The 27134-nt window shown below is 60.9% G+C and overlaps 1 protein-coding gene across 4 annotated transcripts in view; it reads right to left on the reverse strand.

Moving 5' to 3' along the window:
* The window catches only part of PIEZO1 (piezo type mechanosensitive ion channel component 1 (Er blood group)), a 68466-nt gene that overhangs the window by 33414 nt on the left and 7918 nt on the right, over positions 1 to 27134 (reverse strand). The gene's annotated exons all lie outside the window — the stretch shown is intronic.

A 27134-nucleotide genomic window follows, 5' to 3' on the forward strand; every position in this document is an offset into this window, starting at 1 on the left:
TCACACCCCCGAGGCCGTGTGCCCTGTGAGTGCTGTCCTGGGCCAGAGCCATGGAAGCCGCCTCGCGCTTCCGTACATATCTCACACACGCCACGACACGGGCACCAGCCTCCCAGCGGGGCACTGAGGTTGTGACCCATCTTTCTACCTTGCTTTTTTTCCTTTAAAAATGCTATTCTTGGGCTGGGTGCAGTGGTTCACACCTGTCATCCCAGCACTTTGGGAGGCCAAGGCGGGCGGATCACTTGAGGTCAGGAGTTCAAGACCAGCCTGGCCAACGTGGTGAAACCCTGTCTCTACCGAAAATACAAAAATTAGCCGGACATGGTGGTGGGCACCTGTCATCCCAGCTACTCGGGAGGCTGAGGCAGAAGAATTGCTTGAAACCAGGAGGCGGAGGTTACACTGAGATGACACCACTGCACTCCAGCCTGGGCAACAGAGCGAGACTCCGTCTCGAAAAGAGAAAGAAAGAAAATGCTATTCTTGGCTGGGTGTGGTGGCTCACGCCTATAATCCCAGCAGTTTGGGAGGCTGCAGCAGGAGGATCACCTGAGGTCAGCAGTTCAAGACCAGCCTGGCCAATATGGTGAATCCCTGTCTTGACAAAAAAATACAAAAATTAGCTGGGTGTGGTTGTGGGCACCTGTAATCCCAGCTACTCAGGAGGCTGAGGCAGGAGAATCGCTTGAACCCAGAAGGCGGAGGTTGCAGTGAGCTGAGATCGCACCACTGCACTCCAGCCTGGGTGACAGAGCAAGACTCCATCTCAAAAAACAATCAAACCAAAAAATGCTATGATTCCTGCCCCCAGCACGTGTCTGGGAGCCCCCGCACAGGTATGGGGCAGTGGGACACAGCGCGCCTTCAGCCCAAATGCTCTGCTTGGCCGCACTCGCCACAGCCCCCACACCGTGTCCCGTGTCTGCCCTCCTGCCTGTCCCAGAAGGTCCCGGGGCCTGGCCTCCCACCCTCATCCTGAGAGTCTGGCCAGTGCCTGCATCAGTCCCAACCACACAGCTCCCACCCGGGGTCTCCCCTGGCACTTGCACTGATCTGATAAGGTCTGGAGTCAGGGAGACTGTGCCTGCCACGTGCTAGCCAGGCCTGCTTCCTCCTAGGAATGTGAGGTTTGTCAGGAGAAGAGGGGTGGGGCCTGATGTCACCTCCTCGCAGGGGACCTGAGGGACCACTCAGCCTTTCCGGGGCCGCCAGGGAGGACACTGGGACTGGAAAGGCGCCTCATGCTGCCTAAGGGCGCCAGCAGCCCATCCTCCAGCCCACTGTCCACACACCCTCCAGCCTCAGGACCCCGGTCAGGAGGCTGAGGAAGGAGGCCACAGTGAGCTCAGACCCGTGTCCAAGCGAGACCCCTGGCTGCTGCTCCCACCATGACCCCAAAGCCCCAGCCAGGATGTAGCCAACGAGGTCCCTCCATAGTCTGGCTCTGTGCCCAGGGGAGGCCATGCGTGCCACCATCTGCCCCATCCTTGGTGCCAAAGGAGCCCCGGGAAGTCTTCTGGAGGGAGGCCCAGCCCAGCCCAGCTCTCACCTTGACACCGGCCTGCCCCTCAGTCCCCAAGACCCGAGCCTCACCCTAGACCAGGGGCACGGAAAACACAGGGCAAGTTACAGGAGGCGCAGGCAGAGGGAGACCCCGACCTCCACAGACGGCACAGGAGGCCGGGCCTTTCACAGCCTGGTGGGGCCTCCAGACCCATCTCCCCATTGGCACCGTGGAGCTGATGCTTGCACCTGAAAGGGCCAGGGGCGCACGGCAAACTCAAGAAGCACAGCCCCTCCCTTCCCACTCTCAACAACTTCACCCTTCCACCCTCCCAGAAGCAGACACGAAAGAATCGCGCTCGGCGCTGCTACGGGCTCAAGGCGGCCTCAGCTTAGCGCACACATCGCGGAGTGCCGGGCTCCGGGGGGCACCGCCCGCCCTGCTGGACACAGCAGCCTCCCCCAGGAGCCCTCCCTGAAGTTAAGATCCCCTCTTCCTCCCATTAACGCACCAAGCATAGCCATCGGCTCCATGCTTTTAAATCTAAAGTTTTTTTTGACGATTATACATTTTCATTAAAAAAAAAAAAATCCATAAGATCTGGCCCAAGAGGCAGGAGGAAAATGCATTCACAGCAAAGGCTTCTGAAGTTCCCTGTTGTTCTCCACAGCTGCACTTCTCAGCCCGGTGAGTTCTGCCCCAGTCCTGTCCCCAGAGAAGGTGGCACCTCCCCTCTGCACCTGTCCAGCCAGGTGGCAGCCGTCCATGCGTCCGTCAGAGCAGAGGAGCTCACGGTCTGACCTGCCAGGAACGTCCAATGCTCAACAAGTTCAAGTGCACCAGGGTTGGGTTCGAAGCCCATGGCAGGGCACCCTAGTGTGGTGTGGACACCAGGCAGGGCTCCTGGAGTCAGAAGCGTAGGTCCTGGGGATGAAGGTCACCAGACCCTGAGGCTGTGGGGAGGCCAGGGAGGTGGTGCCGTGCGTGCAGTTTCCTTTGGGAAAACAAAGAAGTTCTAGAGATGGGTGTCAGTGATGGCTGCACAACAATGCGAACGTGCTTACCGCTGCTGACCTGTGCCCTTAAATGCGGCTCACATGACAAACTTTAGGCCGGGTGTGGTGGCTGAGGCCTGTAATCCCAGCACTTTGGGAGGCCAAGGCAGGCGGATCACTTGAGCCCAGGAGTTCGAGACCAGACCAGGCAACATAGAGACCCCATCTCTACAAAAAAATTCAGAAATTAGCCGGGGATGATGGTGCATGCCTGTGGTCCCAGCTACTCAGGAGGCTGGAGCAGGAGGATCACTTGAGCCCAGGAGGCTGAGGCCGCAGTGAGCCATGATCACGCTGCCGCACTCCAGCCTGGGCGACGGGGTGAGATCATCTCAGGAAACAAAGCTTTATGGATGTATATTTTGCCAGAATAAAAAAATAACCAGCCCTTGAAATCTGCAAAGGATTCTCAGAAGCCCGAGCCTGAGGCTGCAAGGGGCTGGGGCTGGAGATGAGGCGGGTGCAGGGGCTGAGGATGGAGATGAGAGAGGGGCTGGAGCTGGAGGCCTCCCTGACCGCCCTGCCCCTGGCCGAGCCAGAGGGGAACCTTGAGGGGCAGAGTGGAGTCAAAGGCAGAGGACGATGGGGGCGTGGGAGGCACTTTGGCAGGGGTTCCCCAGCAGGCCAACGTCACCGGGCAGGGCAAGTCCCCTGCCTGAGACCATGCCACCACAGCCCTGCCCTGGGGTGATCAGCAACACGCCCCCCAGAGTTTGTTCACTCATTCATTCATCCATTCATTCATTCATTCAATACCCAGCAGGCCCCACCAGGCAGCGGGCTTGGTCTAGGGTCCGGGGACATGGTGGACAGTTGGACAGACAGCTAAGGCTTGTCCCAGGTGGCGGCCACTCACCAACAACACAGACAAGGAAAAGGCTCAGAGAGGAAGAGGGCTACTTAGCCCAAAGCCCACCCACCGCCTCCCCAGAGCACACTCGCCTCCCCCAGAGCACACCCACCCCCCAGAGCACACTCGCCCCCCCAGAGCACACTCACCCCCCCCAGAGCACAACCGCCCCGCCAGAGCACACCTGTCCATCCCCAGAGCACACCAGCCCCCCAAGAGCGCACCCGGCCCCCCGGAGCACACCCGCCCCCCCAGAGCGTACCCGCCCCCCCCGGAGCACACCTCCCGCCCCCGGAGCACACCTGCTGCCCCCAGAGCACACCCGCTCACCCAAGGATGGGCTGAGACAGGCGGGCCCTGGCTGGTCTCCCTGGCGCCATCTTTTCTGTCAGCCTTGCCACAGACACCAAGCAGGGGCAGCCTCACAGGTGGGATGAGGAGGGGGCTCAGGGTCACAGCCCAGCCCACCACTCCTCCCATTATCTGGTCTTGGGGTCCTGGAGTAGCCGGCTAGCAGGGCAGGAGTGAGGAGCACTCCTCCAATGCTCCAATGCCCCCATTTTCAGATGGGATGGGCTCTGAGAGGGGAGGAGCTCCCGAGAGTGGTCAGGACCCAGGTCCAGGCATCCCGGCCGCAGGGCCACGGCTTTTCGAAACACTCCTTGTATCTACCTGTGCTGTCTATGCAGCTGGCAGTGCTACTGGTCTAAGTGTGTTGATGTGGGCTCAGCTGTGACTTTGTGGGCTAAAGCCAGAGGGGGAGACGTCAGAGCAGGCTGCCTGGAGGAGGCGGCATTGCTTTTGGCCTTGAAGGCTGGCCCCAACTCAGGGCAGGTCAGAAGCTTTGCAGATCAGGCTCAGGCAGAGAAGGAAGAAATTCAGCCAGAGGGGAGGCGGGGCCTGAGACAATCCAAGGAGCAGGGACAGGAGCCTGCCCTGCCCTGTGGCTCCCATGTTCCCATCAGGAGCTGCCCAGGCTGGGCCTGTGACCCCGTGGAGGTAATGCCTTTTCCTGAGTCAGCTGCAATGGGATGGGGTCAGAGAGAGCTGTGGCTCCCAACCCCCAGCCCCCTCGCCTCACCAGCACACGCCTGACTATGGCCCACATCCAGCCCCTTGGGAAGCAGAGAGCCCAGCCATCACCCATCCACAGACCCTCATCCTACAGCTGAGAGGAGCACAGTCAGGAGGGGAGAGGCTGCCCCCACGGTAGCTGCTGGGCCCCTGGGTGTCCAAGGGCTGGGCTGGCCTCTGCTTTCAGTGGGTGCTGGCCAGGAAAGCCACAGATGCCACATAGTGGTAACCAGGACTACACACCACTCAACCGGAACATTCCACAAAGAGGGCTGGCCACCACCCACTCCCACTGGCACACAGGAAGACCTGCCAGGGGATGTCAGATGCCTGAGCCCCCCTGCCAGGATCCAGTTCCTGGGATGAGACCCTTACAGCTGACCCACACCTGGGTGGGAGAGGAGACACTGCCCAACCCTCGTTCCCTGTGGTGATCGAGGAGGAGCTGTCTGGCCTCCCCTAACACGGACTGAACCAAGCCTGACGAGGCCTGAAGGACTGTCACAGGGAGGGCTGCCGGGTGGGGCTTTCACAACCTGGACACCTCATACGTGCTCCCTCCAGGAGCCACACAGAGACCCAAGGCCAGGACTGTGAGCAGGGGGGCCCCGTGAAACAGCCGGTGCGGCCTGTGTGTGACCCCACACTGCCGGGGCCCACAGGCCAGTGCTGGCCGAGAGCAGGACGTGGTGCAGAAAGACTGCGGCCCCCACGGGTGGGTGACCCGGGACCCACAGGAGCTGAGGCTGCATCACAGAGCAGGCAGAGACGAGCTGGGGGCATCGTGTGGACCAAGGCCCCGGCGTGCCGTCCCGCTCCACACCGGCACAGGAGCTGAAAGCTGGGGCCCCAGGCCCAGCAGCTGAACCTCCCACCCGAGGACAGCTGTTGCGCCCCAGGGAGAGGAGAGGCCTAACCAGAGGGTGGACACACCTGCGGCCAACAGGTCACCGCCGCGGCCATCACGTCACCGCTGCCCCCAGTGCAGGCACGGGGCTGGGTGATGTGTCCTGTACAGTTCTGTGGCACTAGCCGAGGACCACGACTGTCACCTCCACATTGCAGACGAGGAGATGGAGCAAGCCTGGGATGCAGCCAACAGCCGACACCGCCGCCCCCGCCATGTGGCTCGGGCCTCGCTGGCTGTGGGGACAGAGTAACTTTATTTAAATGCTAATCTGCTGATTAACCCCGGGTCTGGGAATGCCTCCAGACTGTCTAGCTGATGCACCATCTTCACGCAGGAGCACCTACTCCCTGGCATTCATGTGCAGGAAAGAAAAAAAAAAGAGTGCCTAGTCCTCGTACGTTTCTTCCTAAACAAACCCGATGCTGCAGCAGGAATCTGGCCACCCCACCCGCCAGGTTCCCAGCCACCTGCACATTCCTCCCAGGGCACGATACGAGCCCCAGATCGGGCGTTTGGGTTCAGAGCTCTACCTGCCTGGAGGCTGCCTGAGGCCATGTTTCCATCTGTAAGTTCCTGCCAGTGAATAGTCCGGTACCAACACACTTGCTCTGTCTGCCTCCTTTTATTTCCCGGCTCCTTCAGTATCTGGGGGTTGCTTTGCTTATACCGCCTTTTCACGGAACGGTGGCGCCTACCCTCGAAGCTCCCATCTCCAAAGGGGACAGTGCAGAAGGCACCACGAGAGGCCGGGGGCCCCCCGGCCAAGAGCTGCAGAGCGGCCTCACAGGAGAGCCTTGGGTGGTGGACAGGTGGGGACCGGGTGGGACCAGCAAGTCTGAGGAGACAGTGGCGGTCAGGAGTCAACCTGGCTGGCAGATCCCGACATGAGAAACCGGGGCCAGGGGGTGGGGCTGCAATTCCTGGGTTCCCAGCACAGGGCAGAGCCTCGGAGTGGGGAGGGCGGGGGGCCTCCCAGGAGCCAGGACAGCAGGAGAAGGAAGGACTGGGGCCTGGAGTCCAGGTGTGGCCCAGCACTTGGGTCCAGGGTCACAGGAGTGAGCAGTCAGAGGTGTCCTCAGCCATGGAAGGTATCACACACCAGGCAGGGAAGTGGGGCTCTGAGGCCGCCATCTGGGAGCCTCGAGGGTGGTCTATGCTCTCAGGGTGACTGCCCACTCCTCACGGGCACCAGGCCACAGGGAGGGTGTGCAGGACGCCCACACCCAGCCCGATGTCCACCAGGAGCTCAGTCTTAGGCATGGAGGCACCTGCCCAACCTGGGTGCCTAGAAGGATCCTAAGAGGCCCCTCCACAACCTGGAGTCAGTCGTTCTGCCCCGGGACTCTGGACCCCTCAGTGGCCGCACTGGCCGCTGGTGGGGCCGGGTGGGCTGATGGACTGGAAGGATCTCGTGTGACATGTCCTCAGGAACCACACCCACCTGAGTGCTGTACAAAACTGGTGGCTGGGGCCGGGCAACGTGGCTCACGCCTGTAATCCCAGCACTTTGGGAGGCCGAGGCGGGAAGATGGCTCAAGCCCGCCATCTCATGGTCAGGAGTTCGAGACCAGCCTGGCCAACATGGTGAAACCCCATCTCTACTAAAGATACAAAATGTATCTGGGTGTGGTGGTGGGTGCCTGTAAGTCCCAGCTACTTGGGAGGCTGAGGCAAGAGAATCGCTTGAACCTGGGAGGTGGAGGTTGCAGTGAGCTGAGATTATGTCACTGCACTCCAGCCTGGGCAATAGAGCAAGATTCCGTCTCAAAAAACAATACAAATAAAAACAGGCCAGGTGCAGTGGCTCATGCCTGTAATACCAGCACTTTGGGAGGCCGAGGCAGGCAGATCAGAAGGTCAGGAGATCGAGACCATCCTGGCTAACACGGTGAAACCCTGTCTCTACTAAAAATACAAAAAAGTAGCCGGGCGTGGTGGCGGGCACCTGTAGTCCCAGCTACTTGGGGGGCTGAGGCAGGAGAATGGCGTGAACCCAGGAGACGGAGCTTGCAGTGAGCCGAGATCGGGCCACTGCACTCCAGCCTGGGCGACAGAGCGAGACTCCGTCTCAAAACAAACAAAAAATGGGTGGCTGGGGAGCCGCACTGGCCCTCGGTCCCTGGGGAAGGGAAGGGCTGAGGCAGGCAGAGGGCATTCCAGGTTTAGACTCCAGCTTAGACCACCTGGAGGCTGAGCCCTCGGAGACGGGGGCTGGAAGACGCGATGCATTGAGGTTACGAGGAGGGACCTCGAGAGGGCAGCGCAGCAGCACCTGGTGCAGGCCCTGGGTATGCAGGGGACGTTGCTGGGGTGGGGTAGTTACCTGACCTGCCTGCTTTCCCGTGTGGTTAAAAGGCTCCAATGACAGTGCCTGAGAGTGTGTGGACACTGGCAGCCGGTGAGAGCAGGGGCGGGTGGGAACAGGTCTCCAAAAGGACTGACGGGGCCTCGGAGATAGGAGAGGGACAGGTGCTTGAACAAGGGCTGGGGGCCGAGATGGGGGAAAGAGCTTCTCAAAGGAAGTGGAGCCATGGGCTGGACTGAGATCCCATCTCCACCTTCTCCAGGGCTTCCTCACCCAGGAAGGAGAGCCCACGGGTTGAAGCTTCATCACCTGGGAAGCAGGAGAGCCCGAGGGTCGGAGTCCATGACCTGGGGGTTCCTGGCCCTGAAGGAGCCGGGCTGCGGGCTGGAGCAGGGCCAGCTGCCATGGCTGGAGGCATCACTCTCCTTGGGTCCTCCCAACAACCTAAGGGTGGCACCATCCCACCCCACAGACAGGCGAACTGAGCCCAGCATGGCCCAGCAAGAGACTCAAGTCACAGGCACTCCCCCAGCAGCCTCGGCTCCAGCAGATGCCCCAGGAGGCAGGAAGGGTCTGGGCCAGGGAAGGGTCTGGGCCAGTTATCACAGATTTCACAGACTCCAGCCAGCCTCAGAAGGTGCCACAGAAAGGCCTGGCTGGACACCCCTCCGCCACCCTCTGTGCCTCTACTTCTCTGCCCTGACCTAACTGGCAGAGAGGATATAGGGCTAGACCAACAGGCCCTCCGGGGTTGGGGACAGAGCAGCTGAATCCTGGGAGGAATCCCCAGGAGCCTCCTCAGCCCTGTGGTCCCACTGTCTCAAGCACAGGTGGGTTCCTGGCAGTGGCTGCCCGGACTCTCCTCCCACAAGGAGATGGCCATTGAGGAGCAACAACCCTCTCAGCCCAAGTCCTTGTGCACCGAGGCCAACTGTGTGGCCCTCGGTCTGGCATTCAAGGCTCCCACCACTATGGGTTAAGTGTCAGCTGACCCTGTGGGCTTCCTGCCACTCCCTGACAGACCAACATCCTGCTGCATCCCAGCCTTGGCCCCAGCAGTGGCCTGGCCTGGGGGCAACCCTGGCTTCTGTGAGCTCTGTCCCCACCCATCGTCACTCAGCCATCCCCAGGGCTCCTCCTGCTGTGATGCCAGTCATACCTGTGGCTCACAGCAGCTCATGCGTAACTGCTTCTCCCCGAGCCTATGACAGAGGCAGTGCTTGGAAATGCAAACCCACCGCCCCCACTCCACAGGCACCCATGGACTCACAAGACACAGCAGATGCAGGAACAGCCTCGGCACCCACCTACAGAGCAGGCCGAGTGGCAGGGGGCGCGGTGGAACCCTGTGGGTCGTGTCTGTATGTGCCCTGCAGAATGACACCACTCTGGCCCTGACGTCTCACAACTGCTGAGATGACCACAGATGAGACCAATCTCCTCTTAGTTTGTTCGTCTATAAATCAAGAACCATAACTCCCTCCTCACAGGACTGTCGCAGAGACAACAGTGCCTGATACATAGCATGAGAGAGCAAACATGCACCAATCCCTGTGGCACTGCCGAGTGATACAAGCCACAGAGAGTCAGACGCCTACCATTCCTTTTGTGTAAAACTGAAATTCCGCATGTCTAGGATATACAAAAAGGCCGAGGAAGATCCACACCAAGCTGTTGCGTCTGCTCCTGCAGAAGAGGTCCTTTGTCCCTCCTACCCACGGCATTTCCCTTTTTTACAAGGGGACTGTTTTCATGCGTTGCTGGAGTTATCAACAAGTGAACTGGCCAAAAAGGAAAAGGACTGGAGGAAACAGACAGAAGCAGGGCAGGTCGCTTGGTCCAGCCTTCCTCTCGTCAAAGGAAACAGAAGCTGGGAAGGACATGAGTCGTCTGAGTCCCCAGAGCTCACAGCGGCAGCTGCAGGGCTAGAACCTGGGCCTCCTGGCCGGGGTGGGCACCTTGCTAGGTCTTGACTTCTTTTGCTACCAGCTGAGCATGGGAAGCTCTGAAAGGGGCCGGGTGAGGGCAGGAGAGGATCAGAGTTCGCGGATGACAGCTGCCAGGCCAGGGCAGCGACAGGGAGCCGGGGTCCTGGTCCAAGCCCCAGCTGCCCTCCCCCTGGCCTGCTCCAACTCCTGCAAGCGCTCTCTCTGCCTTATTTGGCTTGGAAGAGAAACCGATAAACACTCCTGCGCTAGTGCTTTCGCCAGTGGGCGGGGCCGGGCAGAGGAAGAGAGGAAGAAGAGCAGACGTGGTACAGGCAGCTCCTGGCGGCCACTGCTCTGCCCTGCTCTGCAAGGGAGCCTGCTGGGCCTTCCCTGCCATGACCCCAGGCAGAGCACACAAACCAAACCCAGACCCAGAGGGGCCATGAGGGCTCAGACGGATCCCACTTTTATGGAAGAAGGCTGGCAAGGTTGGCCCAGGGGACGGGGGGAAGCCAGCCCGCCCCCAGACGCCCTGCGCAGCCTTCACAGCGAGGTCTATGGTGAGGTTCACACGGGACGCATGGCCTACCACCCCAGAGTGCCAGCACAGGAGCCTTGGAGAGCAGACAGAGGGGGAAGCTGTGTGGGGAGGGGACCTGGGGGGCTCCCCTAATGGAGGCCGAGCCCGCCCAGGCCCACCTTCACCAGCCACCCTGGCATCCGGGCCTGCTCCGCACAGGCTCCCCAAACCCCAGCTGCTTCCGTCCTTCTCCGCGCCAATCCCCACCTGCCCCTCAAAGGCCCCAGCGGACATGACACCTGGTCCACACCTGGCCCACCCTCCACGCCTGGCCCACCCTCCACAAGCAGAGGTCCTGCCTCCAGCGCCCATCACCCCACAGGCCCACCTCAGACCTCGCCGGCAGGGCCTCTGTGCCCTTAGTGACAGTGACCCCGGCCATGGCTACAGACGGCTGAGCCACGGGCTCCGCTCCCCCGGGGCGCTGGACCGTCTCAGGCTGGGATCCTGCACAGTTCTCTGTCCATCCCAACCCACCCCAAGCTGAGGACTAAGGAAGCCCCTCTTCCTGCCTCATGGACAAAGAAGAGTTGAGAGAAACTCAAGAAAAAGCCCCATCTACACTCTCTGTCCAGCAATGAGAGAGAAAATGGATTCTAGAACCCTTCATAAAGCTCTGAAAACCTCAGAGACCTTCGAACTAACCCCTGTCATCTCACGGGAGAACCCCAGGCCCTAGGAGAGCTTTGTCCAAAGGCAACAGTGGGACGCGGCCACAGGGCAGGCAGCACCCAGGGAGCCCAGGACAGGCAGGGGCCTGAGCGGAGCCACCCGTCTTCGAGGCAGCAGCACCCAGGGAGCCCAGGACAGGCAGGGGCCCGAGGGGTGCCACCCGCCTTCGACGCAGCAAGAGGTAAACGGAATGTTCCTTACCTACTTGGAGCCCGGCCAGCAGCCTGGGGCACTGAGGAGCTTCTGGAGCATTTAATTAGCTCGGTGCCTGGGTTTAATTAGCTCGGTGTCCAGGTTTAATTAGCTCAGTGTCCAGGAAACTCAGTTTTATGGCTCATCTGACCTACACAGGGCAGGGTCCTGCAGGCCTGGTGGCTGCTGTGGGCTGGGCACCCACCGCACCTGCCACAGCCATCTGCTCTCAGACCTGCTGGCATGGAGAGTCAGGACACCCTCCCAGACACACTCAGCCCGCAGCCCTTGGAGGGGTTTGCAGGGCAGGGTGGGGGTCCGTCTGTGAACAAGGTGACTGTGCAGGAACAGAGGGTCAGCAGGCACCTGCTGCACACAGCCACGTGGATGGGACTGGGGGAACTGACTCTGCCCAGGGAGCAGGGCAAAGCCCACAGGGTCCTGCAGGCATCAGCCCCTGGGATTCTCCCACAAGCCAGGGGTGACTCCACCACGCCCATTTCACAGATGAGCACACAGAGGCTGCAGGAGGGGACGGTTCCCCAGGTGACCTGCTGGTGGGTGGAACAGCGGCACCTGCACATCTGGGCCTGAGCTCTTGTGGCACTGCCCTGCCCAGGAGGGCACCAGGCTAAGAGTGACTTGCAGGGCACGATGGTGCTGACCAAAGGCCCAGCGGCACGGCCCGAGGCAGAAGCAGTCTGGTCCCAAAGCCGCCGCCTTCCGGTCCCCACACCATGGCAATGGTTGTGCTTGCGGGGTGGGGACGGGTGAGCTGGGAGGTGCCTTTGCGTTCTCCCCGATGCTGCTCAGCATCCCATCCCCATCTTCTTGGTACTTGGGGTCAGCAGTGAATGACCCCCAGCATGGCAGGAGACCAAGCAGAGATGAGAGTGCCCCACCCCATGCGTGAGACATCCCCCACATCGGGGCCTGGGTGGCCCTTCACCCACTTCCTCCTGACCCTCCCCACTGCCCTCCCCACCTCCCCCTCCCTCCCAGGGCCTGTCCTTCCCCACAGACGACCAGCAGCGCTGCCAGGGTGTGGACGCCTCAGAGTTTTTCTGTGCTGGGCTCCCCTGCAGGGTCAGGGATCTGGGACTCATCCCTCAACAACAGAGAAGGGGACAGATTCCAGGGCATGGGTGAGGCCTGCGTTCCACACAGAGCAATCCCCTGACTCTCTGCGCAGGTGGGTTCCTCGCCAGCCCCCGCAGCCTCTCCAGAAAGGGAGGAAACCAGGGCTTATCTGGGCAGCCATCTCTGGCGCAGATACAGGTAAATAGGTGGGGGACAGTGGGTAGAGGGTGTGGCCCCATGAAGGACGCAGGTCCCAGAATGTCTGACGGAGCCAACCCTATGCCCCCACTGTGCCCTGGGAAGGGAGCTGGGTCAGGCAGAGCCACCTCTGTGAGCAGCAAGGCCTCCCTCCCGGCCCACCCAGAGCTCAGGGGTCTGGGCAGAGCCCAGCTGAAGAAAGGGCCCCCGCTGGCCTTTGCACACAGCAGGCACTCAGAGGGGCGGTGACAAAGTAAGACCTCCAACTCAGCTCTCCTTCCTTCACACACCATGGCCTCCACCACCTGAGGTCAGTGATGGGCACTTTCCTGCCACCCTTGGATCGGCCCTGCCCACTGGCCCCCATCAGAGCTGCAGGCACTGCCCTCCTGGATTCCTGCTGCTCGACAACCCCGGGGACGGCAGGACCCCCTCCAGCCCCAAGGAGAGGATGTGTCTGGGGAGGAGAAGGGGCTCCAGCCAAGCGGCCAACCCTGACTGCCAAGGGTAGACCCCCAGTGGTGCCACGGCCAGAGCGGTTTGCCAGGTCACCCGTGGCAGCCAAGGCAAGGAAGGGGCAGCCCCTCGGGTCTCCCGGCAGCCCACAAGTGCTGTGTTGGCCCTGACCCTGAGCTGTGTGCCAGGAAGTGGCTTCTGTTGTCCCACTTGTCAGACGGGGAAACTGAGGCACGGTGGGCTTACAGGGCACTGTGTGGACAGTGTGGCCTCCCACAGCTTCAGCCGCCCTGCACACAAGCCCTGACCAGGCCTGGCTGAGAAGGACAGCTACAAGGTGGTCCCTCGGCCAGCAGCTATGAGTTCACAGGTCCCACAGGCTCTTTCCTGTGACCCCCAGTCCCCAATACGCCCGAGCCCCCACCTTATACCCAGTAGCTCCAGGCTGCAGGACTAGGAATTGGCAGCTCCCTAAGAACCAAAGCTTTCCATGAGCAGCCATCATGGGGGTAGCCCATCCAGAGGGTGCAACCAAAACAGTCTGGCCCTGGGGCACTTGGACAGGGTGTGGGTCCAGGGGTAGAGCCAGAGACACCTGGCGATCCAGGTCATGATTCAAGCCTGCCCAGGGGCCAGCTGGTGAGCTGGCAGCCAATGTCCTCCGGAGATAGGGATGAGACGCAGGGCCGGCTCCTGGCGGCTCAGGGCACTTACTGGGGCCCAGTTCCTCTAGGAGGGCCCTGCTCGAGGTCTCAGCCTGTGAGCAGCTCCTGTGTGAACAGGGTGGCCCAAGGCAGAAGCTGGAGGTGAGCAGAACTGGCTCCAGACCAGCAGCCAAACCCCTGCTTCTTCTCTGGGACTCTGTCTCTTCATCTAGAAAGCAGCAGTGGGCCAGATGTGGTGACTCCTGCCTGTAATCCAGCAGTTTATGAGGCTAAGGCAGAAGGTTCGCTTGACCCTGAGAGTTCAAGACCAACCTGGGCAACACAGGAAGACCTCATCCCGATTTAAAAAACAAAAGAAAACAGAACAGAACAGGAAGGCACTGACATGCCTCGTCACCTGGAGCTGCCAGCCAGGGTCTGGCGTGATACAAATGCGCACAGTGAAGAACCAGGTCAGGGCAGCACTGGGTAACAGCCGGTAGGTGCTCCCTGACACTCTCTGGCTGACCCAGGGAGTGGACAGCACATTCCAGAGGCCGCATGGACCACACTGATTACACTGATTAGCATGGAAGGGCCGATGTTAAGGTCTGGGTAAACAAGGTCGCTCTGTGACCTGGAGCTGGCCCCGCCCCCAGCATTCCAGACTAATTGAGAGGGTAAGATTCCTGAAATGAAGGCTTTGGAAGCTAGGAGGCAGCTCTCCGGGCTCTGTGAGGCCGTCACAGCCATCCTGCCCCAGGCACACCTGTACACCTGCACACAGGGTCGGCACGCAGGGGGTCAGGTGTGGTTGGAAGCCCATGGTTCAGAGGGGTTTCAGGAGCCCACAGGCTCCTGGGGGCCAAAGTGCACGATGAGCCACAGCACCAGATGCTGAGCTGGGTCCTCAGGGAAGGTTTCCCCGGGGGGTACCAGAGCAGGACCCAGTGGCAGGAAGGATCTGGGAACATCAGATGCGAAGGTCCTGGGGGAAACCCAGAGGTCACGAAGCTGCGGAGGGTGGGGCGGGGTACGAAGCGGGATGTGCCTTGAGACACGGGGTCTCGGCCACAGGAGATGGGGTCCTCTTGAAGCACCAGCAGCAAGCACGTGGCAACGCCCTCCCGGCGCCCAGGTTCCATATAACCCATTCTGCAGAGCTGAAGATCACACCACCAGCGTCGCTGGATCCTGAGCAGGTAGATTCTTAGGCTGAGGTTCATCCAAACCCAGGCGCCATGTTCTAAAGTGTCCTCTGGGAAACATGAACGTGCTCTCCAGGTAGAGATCACGCATCGACATTCCCCTGCCAGGCCGGGCGCGGTGGCTCACGCCTGTAATGCCAACACTTTGGGAAGCTGAGGCGGGTGGATCATGAGGTCAGGAGTTCGAGATCAGCCTGGCCAAAACCCCGTCTCTACTAAAAATACAAAAATTAGCCGGGCATGGTGCCATGTACCTGTAATCCCAGCTACTCGGGAGGCTGAGGCAGGAGAATCGCTTGAACCTGGGAGGCAGAGGTTGCGGTGAGCTGGGATCGCACCACTGCACTCCAGCCTGGGCGACAAGAGTGAAACTCCGTCTCAAAAAAAAAAAAAGAAAGAAAGAAAAAAGGAATGCCCCTGCCATGGCCTGCCTTTGACCCCCAGCATCATGCCGTGACCTCCCAAAACGAGGACTCCGCTCTCGGCACCAGGGGCAGACACTGGCGACCACTCCAACCATGGCCCCAGCAACTCACCCCCGAGAGGCAACAAGGGCTTCCTAAGAAACCTGGCCACTGAAAACCTCCCGGTAGCCGCCTCTCAGGAGCACTGCCTTCTAAACACAGCTACCTGGCCCTGGCAGACCCGGCTGCCCACTGTGTCCTCAGCGGTGCTGGGCCCAGGACAGAAGGTGGGGTGCTGACTCAGAGCCCTCACCCTGTGATTTACCCAGCGGCACCCAGCCCCCTGGCCTGTCCAGTCTGGCCTGTCTAGACTGCCCCAGGGCCCAGTCACAGGCTGGCCTGCTCTCTAGGGACTTCCCCGGCACTCAGAGAGGAATGCAACCCGGCCACCTCCCTCGCAGGCTGGAGGGGAGTCACCAGCCACTCTGAGGCAGCCTGGAGAGGGGGTGTCACGGGCAGGTGTCTGGTCACACTCCCTTCAGAACCTTGCTTCCCCTTCCCCCCAGGCCACTGGGACAGGGCAGGAGAGGGAGGGGAATCTCAGGGCAGGTGTCCAGGATGGTCGTACATCATGTCTGTGTGCTTCTGCAGGAGACTGGGGTCTGGTCCTAGCTCAGCCCTCCCCTCTCTGTGCCTTGAGTTCCCAGTAAGTGAAATGGGGACAGAATTGGGCACCTGCACCAGGACCATCTTGCCCTCCCAGTGGATGCCACCCCAGAAGCACTGCCCGGACACGTGGCCAGGTGAGCACCTCGTATAGCTGGCAAGGGGCTGGACAGCAGCGCCTGGAGCCTGGCTCCCTGGTCCCTAGAGAGCCCAAGTAGTTATCTCTAATTTTTTTTTTTTTTTTTTTGAGACAGAGTCTCACTCTGTCGCCTAGGCTGGAGTGCAGTGGCACAATCTCGCTCACTACAACCTCTGCCTCCTGGGTTCAAGCGATTCTCCTGCCTCAGCCTCCCGAGTAGCTGGGACTACAGACATCTGCCACCACGCCCGGCTAATTTTTCTATTTTTAGTAGAGATGGGGTTTCACCATGTTGGCCAGGCTGGTCTCGAACTCCTGACCTCAGGTGACCCACCCACCCAGGCCTCCCAAGGTGCTGGGGATACAGGTGTGAGCACCGCGCCCGGCCGCTATCTCCATTCTGAACAGGGTGCTGAGGATGGAGGAGGTGCGACCAGAGACATCACACGCGAGTCAGCGCATGGCTGTGTTCTCAGTCGGCAGCGTGGGTGCCGTGGTAACACCTGCGGGTGGGGTGTGAGGGTTGATTCATGTGTCAGCGCTGCTGGGCCACGCTGCCCAGTTTAGTCAAACGCCAATCGCAATTTGGTGTGCAGGTGTTTTTTAAATGAGATTGATTTAAATCAGCAGACGGCATGAGGGCCTCATCCAATCAGCAGACGGCATGAGGGCCTCATCCAATCAGCTGACGGCAGGGGAGTGTCGCCTGAGGGCCTGGAGGAGGAATTCCCAGGACCGCCACAGAGAACCCCGGCGGAGCGCACAGCCTGGACTCGAGACTGCAACAGCGGCTCTTGACAGCCAGCGTGCCCTGCGAACTTCAGACGTGACAGCCCCACAATCGCGTGCGTCAGCTCCTTAAAATAAATACCCACTTCACAGGTAGACAGACATATCAATATATAACAAGCACCAGGCTGGGGTGGCCGAGGCCTGGGGACCCCGAGTTCCTGCCGCCTGTGTGGTCCCTCCCAGCACCTGGCAGGGCCCAAAGGCGAAGCTCAGGCACACACCCACCTACCTCCGGGGCCCTGGGCCCAGCTGACTGCACTGAACAGCCAGCCCTGCGGCCACAGGGCTAGGGCGGGTGGGACGCCGGGGGCCCCCACACATACTCTGGAAATTCAACAAACTCATGAAGCAACCAAGGGAAAAAAAATCAACATTCTGGGCTCATAACCACTAGGTGGGCAGGGCACTGCCTGGCTCTTCCCCAGGATCACCAGCCCCAGAACGGGGACCCGGCCCCAGCTGCTCTCAGAGCCACAGGGACGATCACCTCAGGCCACAAGGGCTGGGGCCACCCCAGGTTGGAACCCTGGGCCCAAACTGGCTAGAGTGGGCCTCAGTTTCCCCTTTCCATGAAATCTCAGAGAACATTCACTTTCCTCTTCTCCACTTTCAAAAGCTTTTAAAATGCAGAGAAGCACAAAGTAACACCCAAGGTCCTCATGGTCAGCCTGTGAGTGCCGCGACGGCTCTGCCCGCACGCGCCTATTCTACCAAGCACGGCTTTCCCATCAGCTTCTCCGATCGATTGGCTTCCCTGATTGATTGATTAGCTTCTTCCCGGATTGAGCTGCAGTGCGCTCTTCACTCATCTCCCCATTCCTCTCCCTCCCCAGAAGGAAATGGTCTCATGAGTCTTGGGACATCCTTACGGGAAGGAGACATTTCTGAGCTCTGGAATTCCATCCAGGGCCATCTGCAAGGGCATCCCTGGCCTGTGGCTGTGCTGAGACCCCTGGGCCAGGTCCTGCCCATGAGGAAGGAGCTCAGGGGGCTGTGCTGGGAGAGCTGTGAGTCACAAAAAGAGACCCCCACAGCCCAGAGCCCCCCAGCCCTGATCCCCCAGAGACCAGAATGACTGAGGCAGGAAGGAAGGGGACCAGCCACAAGGTCGAAGCTTCAGTCAGCTTTGGAACTCCCCCACTGCAGGTGACTGGCTGGGGTGGAAGCCGCCAGCTTCCCTACAAACCCCTGCTCCTCTCCCATCTCTCTCAGGACCCCAAGAGACACATACCATCATACACTTGGCCACTGAGCCAGACCCCACATTTGCAGGGGGAGCCCATGTCATCCTCAGCCACCTAGGAAGGCAGAGTCACTGCTGTCCCCTGGCTCAGAGGAACTAGGGTCCCCATAGGTCACAGGGTGAGGCCACCCAGCCAGGGAGGGGCAGAGCCAAGCCAGAACATCTCCGCGGAGCCTTCTGCCTCAGGGTGACCCCACCCCGCCCTGCCCTACAGCCCCGAGTCAGGACTACAGCCTTGAAGGATGGAGGGGACTCAAGCCAGCTTCCACCACCGAAGGGCAAAACCCACACTCCCTGACACAACCCCCAAGCCCTCGCAGACTTCCCGGGCTCCCTGACAGCACAAGACTCACGCACATGCTTCTCCAGCTCCCTCCCCCGGGTCCAGACCCCAGGTCCCTGAGATTTCCCCCAGGCCCTCCAGAGGGGACCCCGTGGACCAGACCCTCTAGAGCAGAGGTCTGCAAAGTGGGACCCACGAGCCCCCAAAGCCATGTGCCACCACAGTCGTGTCCTGGGGAGGGGGGCCCAGGGCCCAGCCAGCCTCACGGACCCAACCTCGGTCCAGGGCTGCCGGCTGGTGGGGGCAAGGGCTGGGCTCCTCTTGCGCAGCCTGGCACACTGCCTGGGCCTCGCGGCCCCTCCCCCGACATCCCAGCTTAGCTGCTGGACCTTATGGCAGGGTGTCCCCATAGCTGTTCCCACCACGGCAGGCCGGCTCCAAGAAGCTCCCCGGGCCAGGAGGAGAAGCTGATTAAGTGGCCACTTAAGAGCAGAGAGTGGGTTGTTCCCTGTGGGGGGTGGGGAGGGGACTGGACGGTCCTGGCTAAAGCCTATGCATGTGCTCAGTTCCTGGAAAAAGGGGAGTGAGAAAGACAGACACACTGCCCTCTCACCCACCACATCCTGTTTTTATGGAAAACTAATCCAATTCCTAACAGCAGAGCGAGCAGCCGAACTCCCGGGGGTCCCGGGTGACCCTGACAAGCAGGTTGTGGGCGGGGGCTCCCTAGTCCGTGGGGCAGGAGCTCGTCCACAGGGCAAGAGCGCTTCCCTCTCACCCGCTCCTCCCTTCTCCCTGGGGAGAGGCCAGGATGGATGCGCCCTTCCTGGCAGTGAGGGGCTGGCTGGCCGTCTCCACCCCTGCAGCCTCAGCCAGGCCCTGCTCCCTTCTAGGACTCGGCCAGTCTGGGGTGGGGAGGGGGGTGCCCACAATGGGCAGGCCAGCGACACCACGAGCTGCAGGGCCCAGTCCGGGGCACAGCAGTATTGTGGCTACAGACCCTGGGATCTGGAGCCAGAATAGCCACGGCCGGGGCCGGCTGCACCTTGGCAAAGCAAGCTGGGCCTCAGTTTCCTCATCTGTACAGTGAGGACACCAGCCCTACTCACTGCAAAGGCCACACACTGAGGTACGCTAGGACACAGCAGCACCCGCACCCACTCTTGCTATGCAGAGTGGGGGCGCCTCATCCAAAGGGGCCAGAAGTATTTCCAGTTTGGGATTTTCTGGAGTTTGGAATATTTGCACACGCATAATGAGGTATCTTGGGGATGGGACTCAACACAAAATTCTATTCACATTTCAATATATACCTCATACACATACCCTAAAGGCAGTCACTTAATTTTATTTGTGTAAATAATGACGGGGGTCTCACTATGGTACCCAGGCTGCTCTCAAACTCCCGGCCTCAAGTGATCCTCCCACCATGGCCTCCCAAAGTGCTAGGATCACAGGTGTGAGGCCACCGCGCCCAGAGCATACTTTCAATAATTCTGGCTTCTGACTGTGACCTGGCGTATGAAGTCAGGTCTGGAATTTTCCGCTTGGATTTGGATTTCGGACTTGGGGACTGGGATGCCCAGGCTACAGCATCCTCGCATTTTCCTTACCAATATGAAGACAGACCTGCGGAACGCCTCGGCAGCAATGGAGCTGTGGGACCGGTCCCGCCTCCTCTCCTACCACTGCACCTGACCGGAGCCCCCACCTCACATCGGCCGGCTCCATTCCTGAGGGTCAGGGCCAAGCCTGGGGACCTGCAGCCTCCAGTCAGCACGCAGGGAGCAGAGCAGGGAGAGGACCCCAGGCCTGGCTGTCACTGCTTCCTCCTGAGGACCTGAGCGAGATCTGGGGCTGAGGCTCAAACAGAACATGTAGCTCTGGTGGGCGGAGCGTGGTGGGAAACAGGGAGGGGCCAGGGTGGGCGGGGCCAGGATGAGCCTCATGTCGCCTCTGCTAGCTCAGAGCTGGCCCTGCTCCTGCGCAGGTTAGAGGGAACAGAGAGGCCGGCATGGGGCGGAGTGTGGTAAACAGATCCCCTAGGGGGTCACACCCCTTCCAATGCCACATGGCGGGGCGGTAGGGGGCTCTGAGGCCCTCCTAACCTACTCCAACCTGGAGGCTCGGGACCCCCACGCCGCTGCCCCTGAGAGAGGAAGTGAGGGACTGTTGACGCACGGCAGCATGGCCCATCCCGGGGAGGAGGACTGATGCCTCCCAGGGTGTTCTCCCCGCCCGCACGCCCCAGCCCCTCCCCACCCTCTCTCCAGGCACAGAGTGCACAATCCAGTCTTCCCAAGCCTCGGTCTGTCGGGACAGAACCTGCCAAAGCCAGAGGAGGCCTGCAGACAGCCCCACAGGACGCCCGGCAGGCGGCTCCCAGGACGCATCCCCAAGACCTCTCAGCCTGATGCCTGCGCACAGCCCGCTCCCCCACGATCCAGTCACACCTGCCCCCCAGCCGGGCCCCGCCTGCATCACTTTCTGGCTATGGACTTGGGAGCTGGCTTGACCTTTAGGAGTCTGCAGTTCCTGTCTGTGGGGTGGGGGGACGGGAGCGGCTGCCTGGCCAGGCTGTAGCGAGGATGGCACGGTGAAGAGTCCAGAGTCTGCCAGGACACTGAGCAGGGCGTTCTCCTCAGGGGCAGCTCCAGAACCGCAGTCCATCAGGAGAGGTGGCCGTTAGTGCAGGGGCCTCGCCATGGGCGGTGCCTGCCTGGGCCGCTCCCTTCCCCCTCAGCCTGAACACGGTCCTGGGTGGGGGTACTCTCCCGCCAGCTGCCCAGCACGTCCACCACCTGGTGCCTTCCCTGCCAGTGACTCAGCCAGGCCGGCTGGCAGCCCAGCCACACCAAGTCACCCTGAGCACGCCCCACGGTTCCCACGGAGCAGCCAGGTCCGGGCCAGGCGTCCTCCACTAGGCCCCGCGCGGCCCTGCCGTAGGTGACACCAGCCACCACCAGAGTCTCTGGGCCTCATGTCCTCACCTGGGAGGCCAGTGAGGTGCCCTGGGGGCTTGGGTGAGGAGCTCTAACTATAGGAATCCGGTGGGCGGCACTGGACAGACTCCCTGCCATCACACGCCCTGAGCGCAGGGGATTAAGAGGCTCTGGGCCCTCTCATCTGCAGGCGGGGCCTGGGCGGAGCAGCTCCACCCTCTCACATCTTGCTATGTGTTGCAAGGTCCTTCCGCCCCTGTCACTTAGCAGGTCGTCTCAGTCCCGGAGAGCCAGAGCCGTGAGGCAGAGCAGGGCAGGCGCTAATCTCACAGGGAGATAAAAATCAACCGTGCGAAAGGCCCCACAGAGCGACCGCTACTGGCACTGGGCCCAGCCTTGCAGGAACTCTGCACCCAGTGACCCCCCCTTGGGAGGTCCAGACCAGTTCCACTCTTAAAGACGAAGTGCTGGAGGCTCAGAGAGGCTGAGAGATTTATCCAGCCACCGGCCCAATGGCGCTCAGCAGCAGAGCCAGGACTGGGAGCCTCATCTGACTATACACAGCTAGGAGTGCGGCGACAACAAGAAACCAGGTCAGGCGGGGCTCCCATCCCACCGCCTCCCTTGCCCTGCAGGCCCCAAGCCCAGCAGGCAGGGTAAGGAGCACACAGCTTTCTTGACTGGGGACTGGGCTCCCCACGGCTCATGCAGCTGCTGGGCCCAGGGGCCACACGCGCCCAAGCCTGAACCTCAGCAGGGCCACTCTACCAGTGCCCTGTGACAGTGTCCAGCGGAGGTCCCAAGCTAGCCATGGGGGTCCCCCTCAGCCCACAGTCAGAGCAGAGCCACAGGGAGGTGCCGGGTGAGACAAAGTTGCAGCAGTGACACTAGTGGAGCCGACGTCCAGATGCCCGTCCACCCACGGCCCCAGGCCCTCCTGAGACTCTATGCCCGTCCACCCGCGGCCCCAGGCCCTCCTGAGACTCTATGCCTGTCCACCCGCGGCCCCAGGCCCTCCTGAGACTCTATGCCCGTCCACCTGCGGCCCCAGGCCCTCCTGAGACTCTGGTACGGATGCCCATCCACCTGCGGCCCCAGGCCCTCCTGAGACTCTGGGCATGGCTGTCAGAATGACCATCCCTGGTGCCACTGAGACCCCAGATCCAGCACCTGTGTCCAGCGCTGAAGTCCCAAGTCTGTGTCCAAGCTCAGAAAGAGGGCCCAGAATCCCAGATGTATCATGGCAGCGAGTGAGCTGGGGGTTGGGACGGCTAAGCAGGCTCTTGTGGCTTAGCCACCAGCTCGGAATATACTTTCCATGTGGACATGAGGCCCAGGTGCCAATAACCAACAGCCATGCTGGAGCTGAGGGCCCTGGGAGCCTGCTGGCCCCTGCTCACACTGCCCCTGCAGGCCCCAGCCCACAGGCAGGTGGCAGAGGGCACGGCTTCCTCCCTCATAAAAAGGCCCGTGCCCAGCAGGGCACGGTGGCTCACGCCTGTAATCCCAGCACTTTAGGAGGCCGAGGCAGGCGGATCACGAGGTCAATAGATCAAGACCATCCTGGACAACATGGTAAAACCCCATCTCTACTAAAAATACAAAAATGAGCCGGGCATGATGGTGGGTGCCTGTAATCTCAGCTACTCGGGAGGCTGAGGCAGGAGAATCGCTTGAACCTGGGAGGCGAAGGTTGCAGTGAGCTGAGATCGCGCCACTGCACTCCAGCCTGGCCAAAGAGTGAGACTCTGTCAAAAAAAAAAAAAAAAAAAAAAAAGGCCTGTGCCCCCTCCTCCCTGTTCTCTGAGGGGGATGCCCGCAGCAGCCCTGGCTCAGTCTTCATGTTACCCCCTTGCAAATGTGCGAGCTCCTGAGGCCGCAGGCTGGGGTGGGCCATGGCAGGGCCAGCCTCCCCTCCAAACGCCCACGGGACACGTGAGTGGAGGCACATGGCTTCCAGCTGGCCCCAGGGGTGCCTGGAAGACAGTGTCAGCCTCTGGAATGTGAGGCAGCCTGTCTGTCCACCCAGAAGCTTCTGGCACTCCAGGGAGCTCGAGCTCGCTGTGCTCTGGAAGCAGCAATTACTCCTCCATCTGTCACCAGCGGCTCCAGCCAGCCCTCAGGTCCACGTGCCTCCTTCCTCCTGGGTCTCATTGATTCAGGCTGAGCCTCCCCCTCTGGCCCCCCAGTAACTCCTGGCGTCAAGCCCAGGCCCTCGCTCAGGGGATCTGAGTAGAGGGGAGGCCTGAGTCAGGACAGCCCTCCAAGAGTGGGGAGCCAACGAGGGACCCCCTGAATAAAAACCACAGAGGAGGTCTGCCCACCTGGCGTGGGGGCCAGGGAGGAGGTGGGCAGGGGGAGGGGCCTTGCCCGAGACCAGAGGTGGCCGGGGGCCGAGGGTCGGCAGGAAGCCAGGCGACTGATGGGCGCAGCACAGACCTGCCTCCACGTGGCCCTGCACGGCCTGGCCTCACTAGGGGAAGGGTGAAGACAGCAGCTGGCGCTTCCCCCAAAAACATCCCTGGGGGCTCAAGGCCACCCCTGAGGTCTCCAGACTCCTAGGGACAGGGCCTGATAGGGAAAAGGCTGACAGGTAGGTCGGGGGAGTGGACAGCAGCTGCCTATTGGGGGTGAGGGGTCCAGCCACCCTGCACCCGGTGTCCTCCTGGGTGGTCTTGGGAAGAGGGTCACTCGACCCCAGCCCTCCAGTGCAGGGCCCCACCGGAGCTTGCTCTGGGCACTTCTGGCCCTGCCAAAAGTCCCCTCAGGTGCCACCATCCCTGACCACCAACACCTCCCTGCAGGTCCCCCGAGTCCCTTCAGCACCACAAGCCTCCTCCCGCCCACTGCTGACCTTCAGAGATTGGGGCCCCTCCAGGCCTCCCTCTCCCCTGGCTTGGAAGGTCTGTGCCCAGCGATAAGGTCTGGGATGCAGCTCCCAGCACAGCAGGAACCAGTCACCAGGCAGGGCTGGGTGGGCGTGGCCTGAGCTTCTAAGCACATGACTGTCACCTCCTCCTGGCCTCTGCCTGGGCCCCCTTCCCACCCACAGGATGGCGACGCCCAGTGACTCCCTGACCAGGCTATAATAATGTAAACTAGAGGTCCAGCCTGGTGATACATGCCTGTAATCCCAGCTACTCAGGAGGCTGAGGCATGAGAATCGCTTGAACCCGGGAGGCAGAGTTTGCAGTGAGTCGAGATTGTGCCACTGCACTCCAGCTTGGGCGACAGAGCGAGACTCTGTCTCAATAAGTAAATAAATAAAAATAACGATATAAACTGGAGAAAGACACCCATGGGTGCTGAAGGGGAAAACAGGACCCAGCTGTGATAGCCAGGACAGCTCAGGGTCAAGGAGACTCACTCCTGGGCTCCAGAGTCCCCAGCAGCAGCCTGGGCACCTCTGTACACCGCATGGAGGAGAAACGGGTGGGCATCGCTGGCCCAGCTGCAGGTCTCAGCGGGGGTCCCAGGAAGCCTGGAAAGGAAGCTGGCAATCCCGCGCTGACCCCATGAAGAAGGGCCGACCAGACAAGGATGGGGCCCAAGGGCAAAGAGACCGCTTGTCTCATGCCACAGTGGCTGGGGAGAGCACTCTTAGGGTACATGGGGTTCCCTGCAGGATTCCACAAGAAACAGGGCACCCCGGAGCTGGCTGCGCAGGAGCGAACAGTGCCCACATGGTCTAAGATGCCTCAGCACAGCCTCCTGGGCGCTGGAACCACCCAGGCACTCAGAGATGGTAATGCCAGGCCTGGGAATTAATCCCAGAGGAACCAGTCAAAGGAAGGAAAAACAGGCGCAAAGATAGTGGCTACGTAACGACAGGGCGGTGCTGGGAGGCAGGCTCACTTTGCAGGGACCCAAAGGCACCCGCTCCATCCAGCAGACACCCAGGGAGGCCCCGGCCCAGACAGTGAAGACGACAGAGTTCCCGGCCGTACCCGTGACACCCAGGACGTAACGGAGTGAGGGGCCATCCCTGACCCTGACAGGACGCAGGCCCTGGGGAGAGGCCTGGCTCCTGGAAGGTGAGGAGGATTGCCTGGCACAGGCTGGAGCAGGAGGCAGAGGTGCCCACACAGGACACAGAGGATGCCGGGGCAGACCTAGCGGCCAGGAGCCAGGCAGAACAAGGCCCAACACAGGCTGAATGCCACAGCCACCCACACAGGGAGAGGATGTTCAGTGGCAGGTGGAGCCCCTGACCAGAGCCCCCCAAGAGTGTCTGGGCTTCATCTGAATGAAATGCCTGCTCTTAAAAACACATGGCGGGGGCCCGGCGCAGTGGCTCACGCCTGTAATCCCAGCACTTTGGGAGGCCGAGGCAGGCGGATCACCTAAGGGTCAGGAGTTTGAGACCAGCCTGGCCAAAATGGTGAAACTCCATCTCTACTAACAATACAAAAATTAGCCGGGTGTGGTGCTGGGCACCTGTAGTCCTAGCTACTTGGGAGGCTAAGGCAGGAGAATCGGTTGAACCAGGGAGGCGGAGGGTGCAGTGAGCCAAGATCGTGCCACTGCACTACAGCCTGGGTGACAGAGTAAGACTGTCAAAAAAAAAAAAAAAAAAAAGAAAGAAAGAAAAGAAAAAAGACACGGCGAAGGGCAGGACAGGAGTGGCAGCCATGGGTAGGGAGAGCACATGCAGGAGGCTGGCTGATGGCACCAACAGGTCAAAAGACAAAAGACCCCATCGTTTAAACAGCTGGGAGACTTGAGGAGACTCCTCAGAAGAAGGCAGTGCACACGCAGAGGCAAAGACCCTCGTTAAGCACCCAGGTCACTGCAGATTAAAGCCACGGGAGGTGCCAGCCAGAGCCGGAGCCTGGCTCCAGCACGTGCAGCACAGGCCGTGGGGCAGTCGGGGCCTCAGAGCCAGGCACACGGGCTACAAGCTGGGGAGCGCAGGGGCAGTTTCCTTTCAGGTTAAACACCTGCCACCTGGGACCCGAGATCCCACACCGTGGTGCACAGAAGGGACCAAATGAGGCCGGGCGCGGTGGCTCACGTCTGTATTCTGGGAGGCCGAGGCGGGTGGATCACGAGGTCAGGAGGTCGAGACCATCCTGGCTAACACGGTGAAACCCCGTCTCTACTAAAAATACAAAAAATTAGCGGGGTGTGGTGGCGGGCGCCTGTAGTCCCAGCTACTCGCGAAGCTGAGGCAGGAGAATGGCGTGAACCTGGGAGGCGGAGCTTGCAGTGAGCCGACATGGCGCCACTGCACTCCAGCCAGGGCGACAGAGCGAGACTCTGTCTCAAAAAAAAAAAAAAAGAAGGGATGAGACACAGGGCCGGGACCTGGTGGCTCAGTTAGGGCATTGCCCGGGGCCCAGCTTCCCTGGAGGGGCCCCACTGCCTGCCCCAGCCTTTGGGCAGCTCCTGTGTGCACATCTAGGAGGGGAGGAAGGGGAGAGGCTGTGTGCTCAGGGCATCTGGGGAGGTGAAGCCACGGGAGGTTAGCAGGGAATGAACACAGGAGGGAACTGGGGGGCCACACACCAGGGGCAGAGCAGGGGATTTAGCAGACAGGACTGACCGCAGAAGGGCCAGGGCTTGGGGACAGGACTGTGGGGCTGGACCCTGGCTCGGGGCGGGCCAGTCCGGTGCTGATAGCCTCTCTGCCACCCACGGCCCCTGAGCCTGTACATCCTCATGTGTGCAACAGGGCTGCTGCTGCTGTCTGTCCCAAGAGGGGAATGTGTGTGCTCATTCCCCGCCCGGCAGGAGATCTGGGCCCGGCTCACTTCTTGGCAGGGACTAGAAGGAGGGAAAGGCCCGCACCAGGCTGAAGTGTCAGGATTTTCTTCTTCTTTTTTGAGATGGAGTTTCGCTCTTGCTGCCCAGGCTGGAGCGCAATGGTGTGATCTCGGCTCACTGCAAACTCCGTCTCCCGGATTCAAGTGATTCTCCTGCCTCAGCCTCCCGAGTAGCTAGGATTACAGATGTCTGTCACCACACCCAGCTAATTTTTGTATTTTCAGTAGAGACAGGGTTTTG

This window comes from Gorilla gorilla, chromosome 18 (assembly GCF_029281585.2).
Source record: "Gorilla gorilla gorilla isolate KB3781 chromosome 18, NHGRI_mGorGor1-v2.1_pri, whole genome shotgun sequence".
NCBI classification, from domain to species: Eukaryota; Metazoa; Chordata; class Mammalia; order Primates; family Hominidae; genus Gorilla; species Gorilla gorilla.